Raw genomic sequence first — 18,545 nt, 5'->3', positions numbered from 1 at the left:
TATAAGCAAGGCAAGGGAGGGGTGGTGGAGATATACTGTGAATACTCCACTCAGTCTCCGTAGAGTCACCAGCAACGAACACTAGAGGGATACGGGGGCGGAGGCGTTTTTTATAGCTACACGCCCACTCTTATCACAGACACTATGGGCAGGGAGCCTCTCACAAACGTATACCATCGGCCGCACAGGTTTACGGAATTCTGGTGTGGGAGAAAATTACTTCTTTCACATTCAATTCAGTAAATGTGGCACTGAATGTGTAAGTGAATGGCATTCGATTCAGTGAAAATTCTAAATGTTTATGAGAAGGAGCATGCTTCGTACCCTGGTGACAATTATAAGCAGCTGAATTGTGAGGCAGGGCAGCACATTTTATTTATAAAAATATGGATCACGTCAAATCTTGAGGCAAATAGTATGTACACATTATCGTAGCTTAACGGGATGCAACCAGCTTCCATACGTAATCATATTCCTCCGATGTAGCACATCCTATTCAGAAAAAAAATGTGGTGAGCATCTTTCGTCTCACTGCAGCAGTTACTCCCCGGTTGCTGGAACCGAGGAACCGTTAATCCTGGTTGATACACCGAGGTGGAAGAAACTGAGTGTGCAATCACGTTGGCATCGAATGTGAAAGGTGGACAGCGTGGTTTCCATCACGATCAGCTCTGTCTCAGGAGTTGCCATTGTGACAAGGGCTCCTGTCCTGTCTGACAGTTGCATCCGTTGGGTTTCTTTCGTCAAAAAAGGTGCATCTGTTATCGTTAGCGCAATGAAATTATCGAAATATCTGTGCCCGTGGAATATCATCAATCGTCGTTAGCATGCCAGTCATCTCTCTTTCTAGAGTGCTAACTCGTACGGCAATGTTCAGCCGCGCTGCAGTTATGGAATGTCATGACCAACTCGCGCAACAACTTACTTTACCGAAATATTTTTGCTGTAATTCTTTGAAGTAACCACCCTTTATTTTAATCACCAGAAAATATAATGATAGCCGTGCGTAGTTGATTTTTATGCCGTGCATTCACGCTTTGGTCTACGTGTTGCCTACGTAGTGCAAATGCGAATAGTTTTTGTGTGCAGCTGATATTATGTATATACAGCAATGGTTTTAAAAAACTTATTTGATCTCCTTTCAGGTTATGTTCAGGTAGTGATATCAGCGTTCGTACAGCAGTCATGCAGTTCTCATGAAAGCTCAGTGTCTTGCAGATCAAAATATTTGGATTATTTCTTGAAACATTCATAATTCATAGTTCTCTGCGCCAAAGTGAGACAGCTGAATTTCGCATAAAAGAGTGAGTAGTGTAGTTCTGTGATAGCTATGTTGGTAGTAATTGTAGTATTTTGTACATGCAAAGAGCAGAGATCTTTAAGCTTTTAATTTGCTTTTTTCTCAATGAGGGGTCCTCTGAAGGCTACACGCTCAAGGAAGTTTTCTCGGCAGCTTAGGTATCAATTTTACTTGTCTTGTCTAACCGGTTGCTCTATCCAGCTGGACAGCTCCGAGATATAAGTGCTATTTTACTTTCCTAAGCATTTTTTGGTAGCGTCACTGAAGAAAATATTGATATAGTCAGCATATAATATTATGCAGGGGGAGTAGGGTTACAGCATTAACGTCGAAAGAGAATTCAAGGCGTTGCAAAATATATCTTTATTGTTAGTGTATTCCATTTTCAACTTTAAGGTGAACGTTAACCAAGAATACGATATGAATTTCAAAGATGTTTACAAATTACGTTTCGCGCTACATATGTAACACTGTGCGCAGCAAGTGTAGCATTCGTTAGAAAATGTTTCGGTTTTCCTTAAACTTGAAAGACTGCAGAAGTGCTCAGGCGGTCTAGGTGAAAAATATTACGTTTATTTCCACCAACGCTGCAAGTAAGTGACAACGATCTTGTCAATGCAAGAATTTAATAAGGATTTACAGCAACACCTGTCGTCACGCTATTGCTATTGATGGTACGACAAGAAAAAATTCACCCAGCAGAATCAAAAGAAAAGCAGTCATCTAGAGGCATTGCGAGGAAAAATCTCATTGTCGCAGAATTTACCTGCGTTATGTGGTGCAGTTAGACTTAGTTTCGACTGCGAAAATACGACATTATATCCAAGTTGGTTTGGACGATGCAATACCTTAACGATGCCAATGCGTGTGATGTTTCTGATATGTTTCCAGACATCTTCCAACAAGCACTGAAGATCAGGTTTTATTTCACTCTTCGCAGCATAACCTGTTTTACGTATAATGAACTCAATGACAAGTTTCTGCTTTGTTTGAAAAGTTTGAAAAACGAATATGTCGAAGTCCAGTACTCAGCCAAGGATTACCGCCAATTTTTCATCCATCTAGGTGCCTCAGCAATGCAACTTTAGACGAAACAAGACGCTTGTTTTGATTTGTTATTATTCCTTTTTTCCTGTTGCCATGCCATTGTGTTCGTTATGATTTTTTTTATTCCTAAGCGAATGAGTTAACCGGGCGCAATCTTTCCCTATGGGGCTACGATAAGCGCCATAAATAGTTTCGTGTCCAGCGGTGTTGACTAGTCATGGCACTTTACTCTCACCAGGAGCCTCACGTCTAGTTCCTCCTGTCGAATATGTGGGCTTTTCTAGCCCTGAATTTATTTGCCTCCTCGTTTTCACGCAGCGCGAAAGGTTGTTTATCAGATTTCTTGTTCTTTCCTACATAAAAGATAAACAAGTAGAGTAAAACGCGTCCCTCCTCCGTGATGACTGAAGGTTGACCTTGTAAGTACAATCCAGACAGCTTGAGTGAATCAAGCATAATGCTGTAATTATTGTTTAGCTTTAGAGAGTTTTTTTTTAGCTACAGCTGGCCGGGTGAAACTTGGTCACGTGACGATCCACGTGATCACCCACCGCGCCACGCCACCTGCAGCTGCTCCGCACCACTTGACCAACCACGTGACAGCGTGGCGGCGCCGCCACGCTGATAGGCCGGAATGCTACCGTAATGTAGCTGTCGCAACAAAACTAACACGGGCGGATTCAGTCTGTTGCCCCTCAGCTTCTTGTCATGCGAAGTAATTCGAAATGAAAGACTGTAAAAGGAATGCACGATTTAACTACCTGCTTCTGTTAATCCACGAGCAAAAGTTTCAGCAATCAGTGTTCCCATTGATCCATAGGTGCGAGACCTGAAAATGGAACAACAAAAATGTTCATCGCAGTCTGTTCGTTTCAAGCTCAACTCTGATAAGCACGTTGTTCTACTCCAGTGTAAGAAAGAGTAAACGTAAATCTTTCTACAAGAGTAGTTGAGTTGCTTCATTTAAAACCAATTTACAAAAGCGCAAGCGGCCACAGGGTGAGGTTCCCTGTCGTTCTTTACAATGAAAACTCGCTGTGGTGCTTTTTTTTAAAAATCATAGCTTTAGTGTGCAGCCGTTTCACTGCCGCCGGAGAAAGAAAGATTGTCATCATTTAGGCACAGTTCCAGAACTTCGATTCGAACAAGCTGAATTGGCAGGAACACAAGTCCTAGTTTCTGGTATTGAAACTGGTGTTAAGTGTGAATAAAACTGAACATGTATTCCTGCATAACAACCTTTTGTGGGCGATAGTTGTTCTATGCCGTCATCGAGGGGATGTGTACAGGTAGAATCGACATGAAAGGAACTTAAAGGAGAAAATGAACAATCAGGTTCCAAAAAAGCTTTAATGGTTCTGCGTTCAAATTTTCTGCTGGGTATTATTTGTCTAAAAGGAAGACACCTTAGACAAAATAGCGTAGTGTTATAAATACGCTTGGAGAAATCAGCGGCTCAATGCATTTTTTCCGCTCTTTTTCACGTGTCCGTTGTGTGTGTACATTCAACAGAACAATTCCAATATGCGACGTAAGCGAGAAGCGTTGGCGGCTGGGGCGGCTGGGGTAATTCATGAACGCAAATGTTTTCAAAGCAGTTTTCTGATTTCCCCGTGCACCTAGGATCTCGTTGTTTTGTGGGGAACCACCAAGGTGATCCTACGAGAGCTTTTGGCAGTATTAAGTGTCACTTAGAAGGCGGCATATCTTTAACACACCCCGTTAGGAGTAATAGGCGGTGATTCGCGACAAGGGGTATGAACTAGAGCGCGGTGCATTGAAACACTTCAGAGCAAAACGTTCAAAAAATTCAAACATATTTTTCTCGTTTCACAGCGTACCAACCGAAGCCGTTGTTTGTGAAGAGTTGGTGAGGGCTTTGTACAAGAATATGAGTAAGTATGGTCATTTAAAACATTTTATTTGCAACGCTATGATAATTCAGTTCTGTGAAGACAGACATATCCGCAAAAGGCGTTTTATCCGCTGCGTGTTTCCCCAAATCGCGCAAGCTTCTTGTGCACTCTGACTTTACATCCGCCATTATTCTGCGTGCGGTAAAGTTGCTCAGTAATATTGTCGTTGAAATTAGAAAGCCAAGACCGTATTACCAGAAAAGGCAGCTCCGAAACACCACGGAAAACACACGAAATTAAACAGTGCACAATAGCAGATGGTTCCGCCGAGCACCTCCGGGTCTGCTATCGACACCTATTTGCGTAATCACGGTGCTAACCGTCTGCTACAGTATGAATTTAGTTTATCGTGTTGTTTAAGAATTTTCTTCAATGTAAACATTGCTATCGTCTAAACGGCAGTATTTTTCGCGGGAATGTAGCGTGCGCAGCAGAAATTTCCGACATGAGCAGCATGTGCGATTTGGGGAAACATCCAGCGGATGCAGCACCTCTTGGCGGTATGTTCGGTTTCATAACGCGCATTTATCGCGTTCATTTAAAAAAGATAACTTCGAAATGATGAAGCGGACTTCATCACAAATTTCATCACAACCGCCAACTCAAAACATGGGCGCTCCATGGGTACTCTGTCAAACGACAAATACAATTTGGTAGGCTTTGCTGACATGTGCTTTTTACGCCCCGTACACCCAGCTGCGGGAAACTCCCATGCGTACGTTTTCCAGTGTTTCAAAAATACATCTGCTTCGAAATGACGCTTCATGTTCCCACAACCTGTTCGAGGATGAAATTTGTTCTTCAGGAATGGACGACTTCATAGGTGCACTGCGAAATTCGAAAGCGGCTTCGAAAACTTTAGTTAGCGTATATTCCTAAAGCGGTAAGCCTATTTTTCACCAACAATTGGATTCGCCTGCCGAGAACCACTCGCTTTGTTTGTAATCTTGGTGTTGGTGTACAACCTTCACTAAGTGATTTAGAATGAATTCATTGCAAAGACATGAATGCAGCAGTGATCATGAAGTTCAAAATGTTTGCGCTGATTCCAATAATAATTGCTCGTCCAGAACAGGAGGACAGAACTGTCGTATGCGTTTTGGCGTGTTGTGCGGTTCATATTTTCATCCAGTTAGTTGAATTGTTAAACGCACTTTTTGCAATTTGCTCTATATAGATGATTTCTATGTCCCGTACACAGATGCAAAATATGGACTCCTGCTCAAAACTGCCTCATATGTTTCTACAGTAGGCGTTCATTCGAATACCGCAAATATATATTAAATTATGCCGGTGCAACAGAGAGGGCAAACCTTGTCGACCTTTCCAAAATGAGAAATATTCGAACTCTTGTATCAACAGAGGGTAGGAGGTAATCACTTATGAAGTAAATGTTGAAACGAAAAAATTGGTTTTCAGGCATTATTATGTGCAGCCCATGGCATCACTGGCTGACGCAAAAATATAGCTGAATTCTTCAATTTTGTTTTATCGCTGTTCATTGTACCAGGCGCATAAGTGTACAAGTTTTCTGCTACTCCTATAATATATTGCTGGAAATAGAGATGGTTTTTAACAGAAATTTAGGCACTTCCAATGCGCCGTAACGTCTGCATAATATTGCCGCGAATATTTGCAGTGTTTATTCGTTTTTCAAATTTGCCGCGACACCACCTTATCGCTTTGTTTGCGACGCAAGACGCGACTAGATTTATCTCGATTGATCGCAGCCAGGCGAAGCTGATTCTTCGTTGTTCCGGAATGTTCTAGTAACTTTGCGCCCTTTATCTCGAATGTTCGCTATCAGCTTTAAATTGAGCACGGCCGACCGCGGCGGGCATTCTGTTCGACGACCGCCGAGCACGCTTGTCGCTTCGCCGCCGCCGAGTGATTCAGTCCATTTTGGGTGCAAGTCAGCCCAATAAACAGTTCTTTTAGAAGATCCTTTCGTCCGTCTTCATCGCTGCTTCGACTGCCGTCACCACTACGTGACATCTGGTGGAGGTGCTGGGTAGCCTTCCATGTTCCGGACGCCCCCTTCAAGTCGTGAACCCAGCCCTAAGCGCTTCACACCCGAGGACGAACCAGCAGCTCAGCGAGCCAGCCGACGTCTCCAGGGAGAGGAGCCTGAGTTTGGGAAACTGCCGGACCGCACCAGACAGCGAAAAGACGCTGCTACGAGCACCGCAACCTCGCCGAAGATGTCGACACCGATCATACTGCAGCAGCCGCGGGTGCCGCCAACTTTCAGTGGATCCCTAGTCGAAGACCGTGAAGAATGGTTGGACCAATTTGAGCGCGTGGCGTCATTCAACAAGTGGGATGATGCGGCTAAGATTGGACACGTTTTTTTCTCATTGGATGGCTCCGCACGCACGTGGTACGAAAATACGAGTCTTCCCTTACGACATGGGAGCTATTCAAGAGAGAACTATTGAAGGTATTCACCGGTGTCGTGAGGAAAGAAATAGCCGAACGACTCCTCGAGTCCAGGATCCAGCTTCCGAATGAGCCCGTCCGCAGTTACGTCGAGGAGATGAAGCGCCTATTTCGCCGCGCCGATCCCGGGATGACCGAGGAAAAGAAAGTTCAGTTTTTAATGCGCGGCGTAAAAGAACAACTCTTTGCAAGCCTCGTCCGCCAGCCGCCAAAAACAGTCGAGGAGTTTATGCAAGAAGCCTGCACGATTGAGAAGACCCCCGACGTTCGAGCTCGGCAGTACAATCGCCCTTCCTCTGCCTGTGCAATCCGTTCGGACACGCCGGCCACCACCAGCGACAGCTTGCGGGAACTTATCCGCGAAATCGTCCGAGAGGAGCTACGCCGATTACTGCCATCTTCTCCACAGCCACAAGAAGCGACTCTGATGGATGTGGTACGGGAAGAAGTGCAACAGGCACTTGGCACCCCGACGGCCACAGAACCCCAGGCCATGACCTACGCCGCTGCAGTAAGGACTGCTCAGCCCCAACGACAACCCCCACGTCCTCCCCGAGATGAGCCACTTGGTCCACAACGCCGCCTCCCAGCCCCCGCCCGCCCAGCCTATGACCGACCCTCAAGCCCCAGGAAATGCGACGCCTGGAGGACTTCCGACAACCGGCCGTTGTGCTTCCATTGCGGTGAGGCCGGCCATATTCTTCGTCACTGCCCGTACCGACGTATCGGTCTTCGAGGATTTGCCGCTAACGCCACACGACCACGCTTCGGACAACGTCCGCACGAAATCGACAAGTACCTGCGTCGAGAAGAGTACACGCCGAACCGCTTTTCGCGCTCACCATCGCCGTCAACCTCGCGCTTTGCGTCGCCACGCCGCAGCTACGCAGCCGCGGTACGAGGAAGGTCGCCCAGCCCCCGTAGGGGAAACTAAAGGCAGCAACCTCTGGAGGTGAGGTTGCTCACGAGCTAAACGCCGAAGATCCTCCACCGACCACGCCCCATGAAGACGCTGCACCCGCGACGCCGCATGAAGAACCGACACTCGCTGCACCGACGCCGCACACAATGAGAACCTCGACCACGACGCAAGCTACCTTGAAATCGACGCCGCCACCCAGAGGAGCTTCGACCACACGCCCAACCCGTGACTCGCATACGCGACGAAGCCGTGACCCGACGCCGAGAGCGACATGCAATGCAAGAGCCAGGACCTCCGACCTAGAAGTGACTATCGACGGCCGGAAAGTTACCGCTCTAGTCGACACAGGAGCCGATTACTCGGTGATGAATGGAACATTCGCTGCGCAGCTCAGAAAAGTCACAACGGCTTGGAACGGCCCACAAATTCGCACCGCTGGGGGCCACCTCATTACGCCATCAGGACAATGCACAGCGCGAGTGACTGTCAAAGGACATACCTATCCTGCGACCTTTATTGTGCTACCGCAATGCTCCCGCGAAGTGATCTTGGGTATGGATTTCCTTAATGAGCATCAGGCGATCATTGACCTGCGATCCAAGCTGATCACGCTTTCGACGGACGAAGCCATCGCATCGATGAAAACTCGGGAAAATCACGTTGCCCTAAGTGTCCTGGAGGAAGAAGTGAGCGTCCCACCCCGTTCAAGCGTTATCGTGACCGTAGGCGCCACGAAAGCCATAAACACTGAAGCCATCATCGAGGGGAACATGCAGTTGCTCCTAGACCGAGGAATCAGCATCGCAAGAGGCATCGCACATTTCCGCAATGGCCAGGCCGAAGTACTGCTGACTAACTTCAGCGAAGAATACCGGCATATTAAAAGAGGAACGACGATTGCTTTCTACGACGAAATATCTGACGTACGAGACTCCTTCGCCCTCTCCGACCCCTCCGCAGAAGATCCGCCTTACCAAGAGAACTCGCCCACTTTCGACATCAACCCAGCCCTGCACCGGAACAGACAAGACCAGATCCGCAATCTGCTTCAAAACTACAGTGAGTGCTTTTCGACATCGCCGAAGGTGCAACAGACGCCAATTGCCAAGCATCGCATTATAACGGATCAACACGTCCGACCTCTCCGTCAAAGCCCCTACCGTGTGTCTCCGCGAGAACGACAAGCCATCCGGGACCAAGTTGAAGAAATGCTTCGCGACGACGTCATCCAGCCTTCAAACAGCCCATGGGCGGCACCGGTTGTTCTAGTGAGAAAGAAAGACGGCGCACTTCGATTCTGCGTGGATTACCGCCGCTTGAACAACATAACAAAGAAGGACGTCTACCCCCTCCCCCGCATCGACGACACACTGGACCGCCTCTGCAACGCCAAATATTTCTCATCGATGGGCCTCAAGAGCGGCTACTGGCAAATTGAGGTCGACGAAAGAGATCGCGAGAAGACAGCATTCATAACTCCGGATGGGCTGTTTGAGTTCAAGGTGATGCCATTTGGTCTCTGTTCCGCACCAGCGACGTTTCAGCGAGTAATGGATACAGTGCTGGCAGGCCTGAAGTGGCAGATTTGTCTTGTATATTTAGATGACGTCGTTGTCTTCGCCTCGAACTTTGAAGAGCACCTCAAAAGACTTCGAACAGTACTAGACGCAATCAAGTCGTCTGGCCTAACCTTGAAAGCAGAGAAATGCCACTTTGCCTACGAAGAGCTGCTGTTTCTAGGCCACATCGTTAGCAAGGAAGGAGTACGCCCAGACCCGCAGAAAACAGCCGCTATTGAACAGTTTCAACGGCCGGCCGATAAGAAAGCAGTGCGCAGATTTCTCGGACTATGCGCATATTACCGACGATTTGTGAAAAACGTTTCGCGCATCGCCGAGCCCCTGACCCAACTGACGAAGGCAGACGTGCCGTTTAAATGGGAAGCGCCGCAAGCAGAAGCCTTCAAAGAACTTCAGCGTCGTTTACAGTCCCCACCGATCCTTGCGCATTTTGATGAAAACGCCGATACTGAAGTTCATACCGACGCAAGCAGCGTGGGACTAGGCGCCGTTCTCGTTCAAAAAAGTGACGGGCTGGAGAAGGTCATCGCATACGCTAGCCGTTCCCTTTCTAAGGCCGAGGCTAACTATTCGACCACTGAGAAGGAGTGCCTTGCCATCATCTGGGCTACGTCGAAATTCCGCCCCTACCTCTACGGACGGCCGTTCAAGGTGGTCAGCGACCACCACGCGCTCTGCTGGCTTGCCAATTTGAAGGATCCCTCTGGCCGACTCGCTCGATGGAGTCTGCGTCTCCAGGAGTTTGACGTCACCGTCGTTTACAAGTCCGGACGCAAGCACACTGACGCCGATTGCCTCTCACGAGCCCCTGTAGATGCACCGCCGCTGGACGACGATGAGGACGCCTTCCTGGGACCCATCAGCGCAAGCTCTTTTGCTCAGGAGCAACGCTCGGACCCCAACCTAAAAGGCCTCATCGAGTACCTGGAAGGCAAGGTTTCTTCACCCCCCGCTTCATTCAAGCGAGGACTGTCTTCTTTCTGTGTGCAGAATGAGGTCCTTGTGAAGAAGAACTTTACAGCGAACAAAACAGCGTACCTCCTTGTTGTACCTACTTGTCTCCGCGAAGAAGTTCTACAGGCTTCACACGACGAGCCGACAGCTGGACATCTCGGGTTTACTCGCACCCTCCGCCGCATTCAAGACAAGTATTACTGGCCCCGACTGTCTGCCGATGTCGCACACTATTTGAAAACATGCCGAGATTGTCAGCGACGAAAGACTCCTCCCACACGACCAGCAGGATTTCTGAACCCCATTGAACCTCCCTCAAGACCCTTTCAGCAGATTGGCATGGACTTGCTTGGCCCTTTTCCAACGTCAACATCTGGAAATAAGTGGATCATCATAGCGACCGACTACCTGACCCGCTACGCCGAGGCGAAAGCCCTACCGAACGGAACAGCAGCAGAAGTGGCCAAATTTTTCGTGGAGTGCATTCTTCTTCGACACGGCGCCCCCGATGTGCTCATCACGAACAGAGGAACGGCATTTACGGCGGAACTCACGCAAGCCATCCTGCGCTACAGCCAAACCAGCCACCGGAGGACAACTGCATACCATCCGCAGGACAACGGACTGACCGAGCGCCTGAACAAAACCATCGCCGATATGCTCGCTATGTATGTCGATGCCGAACATAAAACCTGGGATGTCATCCTGCCTTACGTCGTCTTCGCCTACAACACCGCAGTGCAGGAGACCACCCAGATGACGCCTTTTAGGCTCGTACATGGCAGGGATGCCACGACCACGCTAGACGCCATGCTGCCCAACGTTACAGAAGAAGAGAACGTCGACGTTGCCGCCTACCTTCAACGCGCAGAAGAAGCTCGAAGGCTTGCCCGATTACGGATCAAAGATCAGCAGCGGTCCGACGCCAGACGCTACAACCTACGAAGACGCAACGCGGAATACAAGCCAGGAGACCAAGTCTGGGTGTGGACGCCCATTCGCCGCCGCGGATTGAGTGAAAAGCTTTTGCGCCGCTATTTCGGCCCGTACAAGGTTCTTCGTCGGCTGGGTGAACTGGATTATGAAGTAATCCCTGACGCAATGACTGCATACCAGCGACGCCGCGTACGACCAGAAGTTGTCCATGTAGTCCGTCTGAAGCCGTATTATGCGCGCTAAAGGCCGCTGCATTTTCATGCTCTATTTTCGCAAGATCCGTTTTTTTCCCTTACTAATGGCATTATTTGTTTTAATGCATCGGGTCGATGCTTCTTTGAGAGGGGAGTAATGCCGCGAATATTTGCAGTGTTTATTCGTTTTTCAAATTTGCCGCGACACCACCTTATCGCTTTGTTTGCGACGCAAGACGCGACTAGATTTATCTCGATTGATCGCAGCCAGGCGAAGCTGATTCTTCGTTGTTCCGGAATGTTCTAGTAACTTTGCGCCCTTTATCTCGAATGTTCGCTATCAGCTTTAAATTGAGCACGGCCGACCGCGGCGGGCATTCTGTTCGACGACCGCCGAGCACGCTTGTCGCTTCGCCGCCGCCGAGTGATTCAGTCCATTTTGGGTGCAAGTCAGCCCAATAAACAGTTCTTTTAGAAGATCCTTTCGTCCGTCTTCATCGCTGCTTCGACTGCCGTCACCACTACGTGACAATATGCTGACTAGGCGTTAGAGAACCTGAAGATATTTGTTGATAAAATTAACCTCGCATGGGAGCTTAGCAGTGTGAACGCTCTTTTAGAGAAACGAAACAATTCGAACTTACAGGGCCGCCTCAAGTTGGAATATTGTGTCTTGCAATGCACCAGCAGGAATCTCTGTAGGCAGGTGAAATATAAGAATCCATGTTTATTAACAAAGATAAAGTTTAAAGGCGCAAGGGAACGAACGCAGGAAGACACAGAGACAGAAAGAGCGCCTTCTGCTTCTGCTTTTCTAATAACAGTACTTCTGCTCTGCTAATACCAGTTTCCCAAATTTTTGGTAACAATATACTTTATTTCGTGGCCTATTGTTACCTATCGCAATCAGACAGGAGTAAGTATCATTAATCGGGTTCAAAGCATTCTTAAATGCGGTTGCTTCGATAAACAACTAAAATATGCTTCGCGAAGGCCATACCATAGTTCAACTTGGTGCACACAAAGTTGGCGGATATACCGGAAGCACAGGTCAGCGTTATATCCGGCACACAGAGCCTTTATTGCAAGCAGGTAGAGAACCTGTCCCATAACGGAGTGCCACTACCGCCATTTATACGACGTCCTTTTATGCAAAACTCCTTTCCTGCGATGCATTTTATGCTTGCGTCTCCTCCCAAACACGAGATGGACTTCAGTTCATTGATCTATATTTCATCCACGTGATAATTATCATAAAAATAAATTTTGCTTTACGCTGTGGCTGCTAGTCAATTAAAAAATTCTAAGAACGCAAATAATTCCCGCCCAAAGGTACATCTTTACAGTGCGCAATGATTAAACCTTCAACGGCCTATCCAGCGGCCTAATGAAAGCACCCTTAAAGTGACAACACTTCAGTCTGTAAAACATTTTGCGAAAGGTAGCGCCCAAATCTGACAGCATGACTTTTTTGGTTATAAGTATAAAAATAACGATACAAGGATAAATGTGGAATATAAAGGAATACTGAGGGATAGAGCATGAAGCGTTGTGTTGAATGGAAACAAAATGTAAAATAGCTATAGTAAACGACTTCAAAATTCAAAGTATTGAGAATGCTGCAAATTCAAGAAATGCGCGAAATCTACCATAAGTCGACCAGTTCATGCGGGTGGTGTGCTAATATGGCACTACATTTTTGGAGCCTCTAGTTCGAACTCATAACACTGATTATATTCCTGTGGATTTAAGAATACTAACTCATAGTAAGAAAATACGCAAAAGGTTAAACGTTTGCATATAAAAGTTGCAATAATCTTGACTTGATTCTATTTGAGCAACTCCCCCTTGCCCAGCGAGTAGCATGGCTAGTGCACTTTAACGTGCAGGAGGCGCATCTACACGCGTCTTTTTCCGGAATACTTCACAGAGAAGCCAATCAGCATTCATTAGAGAATTTTTTCCACATCAAAAAACAGTGGGTCACCCGGGGTAACAGGCGGCATAAAACTAATTTGTGCACACCAAGATAACAGTAAGTTACTACAGCAGCACTATGGTCTATAACTGCAAATAAGTTTCGTTGTTTGTTAAACCTTTCACTTCGAATTCATCTCCTCAATGTCGCAGATACAGACGAACATACACCGGTAAATTAATCAAGATTTATACCCGGAGCTCTAAACGTGAGCCTAAATAAATTACTTGGACATGCCGTCAAAAAACTTTGAAGTGCATGCAGGAGGTGTGTAGTATATAAAACAATATCCCAGCATATTACTGCTTTTTCTAACCTAAGTGCTCTATGGCGATATCGAGCACATGTTTCATGATTTTGCCTTTATCATAGGACGCACGAATTCTGAGAAATAGAAAAAAAAAAGACTGTCTGGCCGTCGTGATGAGAAGCAAGCATCAAACGCAATGCTGTAGAGGCGTAGCACAATCTAAGGTGGGTTATACATTTTATTAACGACAGTCGGGTATTGCCCAGGAGTAATGGCTAATGAAAGTTGTGCGTAATTCACCTGCTTGAGTCTTTTGAACTGCGCAAACAACACAGCGAATCTAAGAGCTCTTGCAGCAAAATATGACTGCTACATATGAAAATATGACTGCTACGTCAGTTCTATACAGTTCAAAAAGACAAAATCTAAATATGGCTTCTTAGAACACGCTCTACTAACCGATATGGTTTTCCCTAGCATAGCTCTCAGTCGCCAGTGCTGTCTCAATCGCCTGTGCGCCAGCAAATCTCATTGCGCCTAGCAGCTCGCGATGGCAGAATTAGCCATATTAACCAGCCAAACTGAATTGCGCACTTGTTGCCATCTAGAGGGGAGCAAGAAATAAACTATATCATCTAGTCATTTGTCCTTAGAATGACCTTTCGCTGCAATAGCCATGAGAAGGAATCATCAACCATAGCCTGCACGGCCACTAGCCACTTGAGGTGGTATTATTTATGGCCAAGGCGCGTTACAGTTGCCAGCAATTAGTGGTAAATGATTTGAAGTCGAAATGTTTTGTTGCATGTTTTTGAACAGATGAAAATATCGATGTAGCATTGCTGAAAATAATTTAAGAAGTGGTATTTTAAAATGCGTATGTTGTTTTAGATGTCATCACTTAATGTTAGGACATCCATCTATGCAATTAAATGAGATCCTCACCTAAAGATTGGTAGTAGTCGTCGTAAGTGCTTCTTGTGGACAGCGGAGATACTGGCCATCTGAACGGGGTGAAAATAAAAGGTTATTGTTGGCCCGAACCGTGCATGTATGCGAATTTGCGCCTTCATTCACTATATAATGAGTTCATTGAATTCATTATTGCTCATAAATGATTGTTAAATTCACGCACAGCATATTACTTACCTTTCCTGGATACTACATGCCGTGAGCACAGTGTGCTTTGGTGAATGTTAAACGCTCTCTTAAATTATGTATAATCGCATGTCTTTATAAAAGTTATAATTTGATGGAAAAAAATTATTAGATAGTAAACCAGCTGGTGCATTTACCAATTTTTTAGAAGTACCGGTAATACTCGTGCTACATCCTCCCATGCTAATAAGTATGCGTGCACTCATAATGAAAACACAAATATACCTACCGCCTATCGCTCTGGATAAGGTTCTCTCAATTCTAAAAGCCTCGAACAACAGCAGTAGATATGATATTGACGGTTGTCATGTATGCCGAATTAAACACGTAGTTATATTGCCCGAATATTCGTCCATAATTTTAACGTGCGTTTGGAGCTGCAACTTTTCCAGCGAAAATGCAGTCTGCCAATGTTAGCGTGATCTATAAATACGGTGATCGCAATGTTCTGCGAAACCTGACAAATACAGGCTCGTATCAATTTACAGACCGTTTCAAAGAAGTTTGAAATCTTTTGTATCCAAGGATGACGAAGTTTATTAAAACGCATAAGCTCTTAACACCACAATGATTTCATTTTCATAAAAACAAACCTGTAAAGCTAGGTTTGCTAAAGCAGAAAGATTATAACAGAGTTCGCAAACAAAGCTACCGTTGTTGGCATTTTCGGTAGACTTGTCTAAGGCTTTTTATATAGTGGCTTGTAGTGTTTTCCAAGATAAATTAAGTTAATAAAGCATTAGAGGGCAGACATTACCTCTACGCTTTAATATCTATCTTAATTGCGTTGTAAATATTAACTCTCAGGCAGGGTTTGTTAGCCACTCAGAAGACCAATATTTTTTTGCCGTAAATGATATTCATCTACTTGTAAAACAATGTAAAATACGTATAAAACCGTAGTGGAATAGTAGAAAGTCAATAAATGAAGGTAATGAAAGCAAACCAAACAAGTAATATTTAAACCAAAAACAAGCATAGACATCAGCATTAAGATGTAACAATAAGGTCACGAATTATTGAAATAGTTCAATATGCCGTTTAAGATATACCCTTTCCACACGCCTTAAATTCTTCTTTTATAATGCACTTTTTCATTCATATTTCAATTATTGCGTTAGTATTGAGCAACCCAAGATTCCCCTGTTAAAGAACAAATATCTCCGACACACTTATAACTTGTTATGCAGCCTCTTTCTTCCTATCTTCTTTCAATTCCTCCTTTATCCCTTCCCTTAGGGCGCGTTTCAGGTGTCCAACGATACATGAGACAGATACTACGCCATTTCCTTTCCCCCAAAAATACAATTTACGCAGCCCAGAAAAATCCTTTCTTTGATAACTCTGGTGTGTTTCTAGCTCACATTTACTACAAATATCGCTTCAGTCACCTTCATAAATTGTAAATCTACAGCAATATTGGCAGCCTACGTAATCTCGCTCAACTACAGACAGATAAAAGCTACAACTTATATCACAAGATACATTGAGCTCTAGTTGGTACCGAGGCCGCGGTCAAACTAGGGAAGGCAGGGCATTATGTAGATAATACCTAAACATTTCAATTATTATAATTCGGCCACCTTCCATCTTTTCACGTAATCAAAAAGAGAGTTCCTGCTGATGTATGCGGTTTCAATGTAATATTGTCTGGCTTTGCTGTATCTGTGTGTTTTACAGTTGTTTAATAGACGTTCTAAGCAATATGCGAGTGAGGAACATGTGGGGGATTTATATTTCTATTGATATTGTACGTGTGTATATATGCATGTATATATGTATGCATATGTGTGTATATGAATGTATATGTACGCATACGTGATGCTGCCTCTTGCCGAAATTAGGGACCGTTCACCCGTCAACCTGCCCAAACAGAGCTTTTTACAGTTCGCAATTTGTAATTTTTTTTATAAGACGGCAAGTTAACATTTTCAAGTTCAATATGTTTTTTATATACTTATATTAAATTGTGTGGCAAGCAAAAAAAAGTTAATGTGCGGGAAAACGCGGACATGTGATAAAAAATGCCTAGGCGATAGCAGTAGAAAATGCGACAAATCTGCGTTAGCAGTTTGGATGGGTTTCGGATCTTCCTTCTGTGATGATCGTATTTCGTTGCGCCGTTGAATAGTATATCACCGTTCTTTTTTTGTTCCAGTGGTGCGTGGCTTGTCGTGAGTGGATGGGTATGGGTGCCGGCCCTTCTGGAGGGATTAGGTGGGTGGATGGAGGTGGGTGAAATTCTGTAAGATGTAGGCGGTTTCGTAGGCGCTGGGTGGCGGCTTCAGGGTGTAGAAAGTGAGAGGAGGGAAAATTTGAGTGGGTTGTATGTGAAGGCCTTCTCGAGGTTGCAGTTCAGTGGAGCTTCCAGAGGGCTAAGATCGTTCTTTGTTGGTGGGAGGGAGATTCTAGAGGGGCATGATTTGTGCATGTCACTTGTGGGTGAATAGCTGACGGATGCTGCCTGGACATTGGCACCCCCACAAGGCAATAACGGAGGGAAAGATTTTGCGGAAATGGCAAACTTTACGCAAAATCTACAAAAATCATCAGCAATGGCCGAAGCTAAGGGTAGTTAAGGGTGATCTCCTTCACCTAGCAAGTTTCTTGAACAACGGCCACCACGTCGCCTCATACAGGGCGCCAAAGCAACTAGACGTAATGCAGGAGTTTCCTTGCCTGCATACTATGTGGGAACATCTCCGACTCCACCGCAATTCGATCAGCCTAAGGGCTGACGAAAACGCATGTGATGATGGAACACTTCCACTGGCTGCCCGCTTATTAAGCGATAGCGCTCGCTCAACATTATTCTCATATCTTCGAATCACTGCAACCTCTACCCTCTTCGAAGATTTGTGGTCAGCTCTGCTCGAAAAGGTAAGGCTTATTTCAGATGCGGAAATTAAAGAATGTGCCGGTCGATTCCCACAGCTATTCCAAATGCGAATTAGGTGTGGTAGGAATACAGACTTCGCTTATATTTCATTGTTCACGAATAGAACGTGTTCGATTAGCGATAATAAGTGAATTCCCACCATTCATAAATCGTTGTTCTGAGTAAACATTAAGGTTATTTTCAAATAATAATATCCGGTGTTCCGCAAGGTTGTCTACTTGCTCATATATTGTTTTTCTTTATTCGAACAATTTGAGTCATTCCTGCAAACATTGCCGTTATTCCAGTATGCATATGACATGCTTCTGGTTGCTGGACACAGACCCTCAGACTTATCATATGTTCAACACTATTGCGAGCAAATCACTGAACGGTTCAGCAGTAACCTAATAACTTTTAAACGATAAAAAAAACTCTGTCAGCGTATTTTTATAATTACGCAAAGCGAATTCCTTATAATTAAAAAAAATTTTGCACAGACCAATTTGTGCCCATTGTAAATGTTCTTATAATGCCTGCCTCAACGGTGCTTCGGTGCGTTCTTTGACTGAGAAAGGTCCTGGAACAGCCATTTTTCTCATTCTGTTCTCAGCATCTTAAATAACCGTGCTTAATGTATTCAATTAACGCGTGTTGCTTTGTATATTTGAAAGCAAATTGTGTACGCCTTATCTTATAGTGTGTTACGCTATGGAATTCTGCTTTTACTTTAGCTCAGCCTTTTCGAAAAAGAAGGTCAATTGTATATTGCAATTGACCCTTAAATCAGAAATGCATGATTTGTCACGGGGTCCAAGAATACAGTTTTTCTCAATGTTTACTCATACCTGACTTTCTAATCTATTCAACGAGACTCCTGTTTTTAAATATATCTGGACAAACGATTTTTGAACACCATATGCTCCCGGTCGTAATCCCCGCAGTGCTGATCGCTTTTTTTTTGCCTAGAGAGCGTACTAGATATGGCAGGCG

The 18,545-nt window shown here is 45.3% G+C and overlaps 1 long non-coding RNA gene across 1 annotated transcript; it reads right to left on the bottom strand.

The window, feature by feature from the left end:
- Positions 1-3,107: 3,107 nt before the first annotated feature.
- Positions 3,108-14,523, bottom strand: LOC144104622 (uncharacterized). The gene is made up of 3 exons (XR_013308597.1): positions 14,462-14,523; positions 11,933-11,984; positions 3,108-3,176 (listed from the first exon to the last, which is right to left on the bottom strand). It is a non-coding gene; the product is annotated as an uncharacterized LOC144104622 (long non-coding RNA).
- Positions 14,524-18,545: the final 4,022 nt, after the last annotated feature.

This window comes from Amblyomma americanum, chromosome 9, assembly GCF_052857255.1.
Source record: "Amblyomma americanum isolate KBUSLIRL-KWMA chromosome 9, ASM5285725v1, whole genome shotgun sequence".
Taxonomy (NCBI): Eukaryota; Metazoa; Arthropoda; class Arachnida; order Ixodida; family Ixodidae; genus Amblyomma; species Amblyomma americanum.
This window is presented reverse-complemented; position numbering and strand designations above follow the sequence as displayed.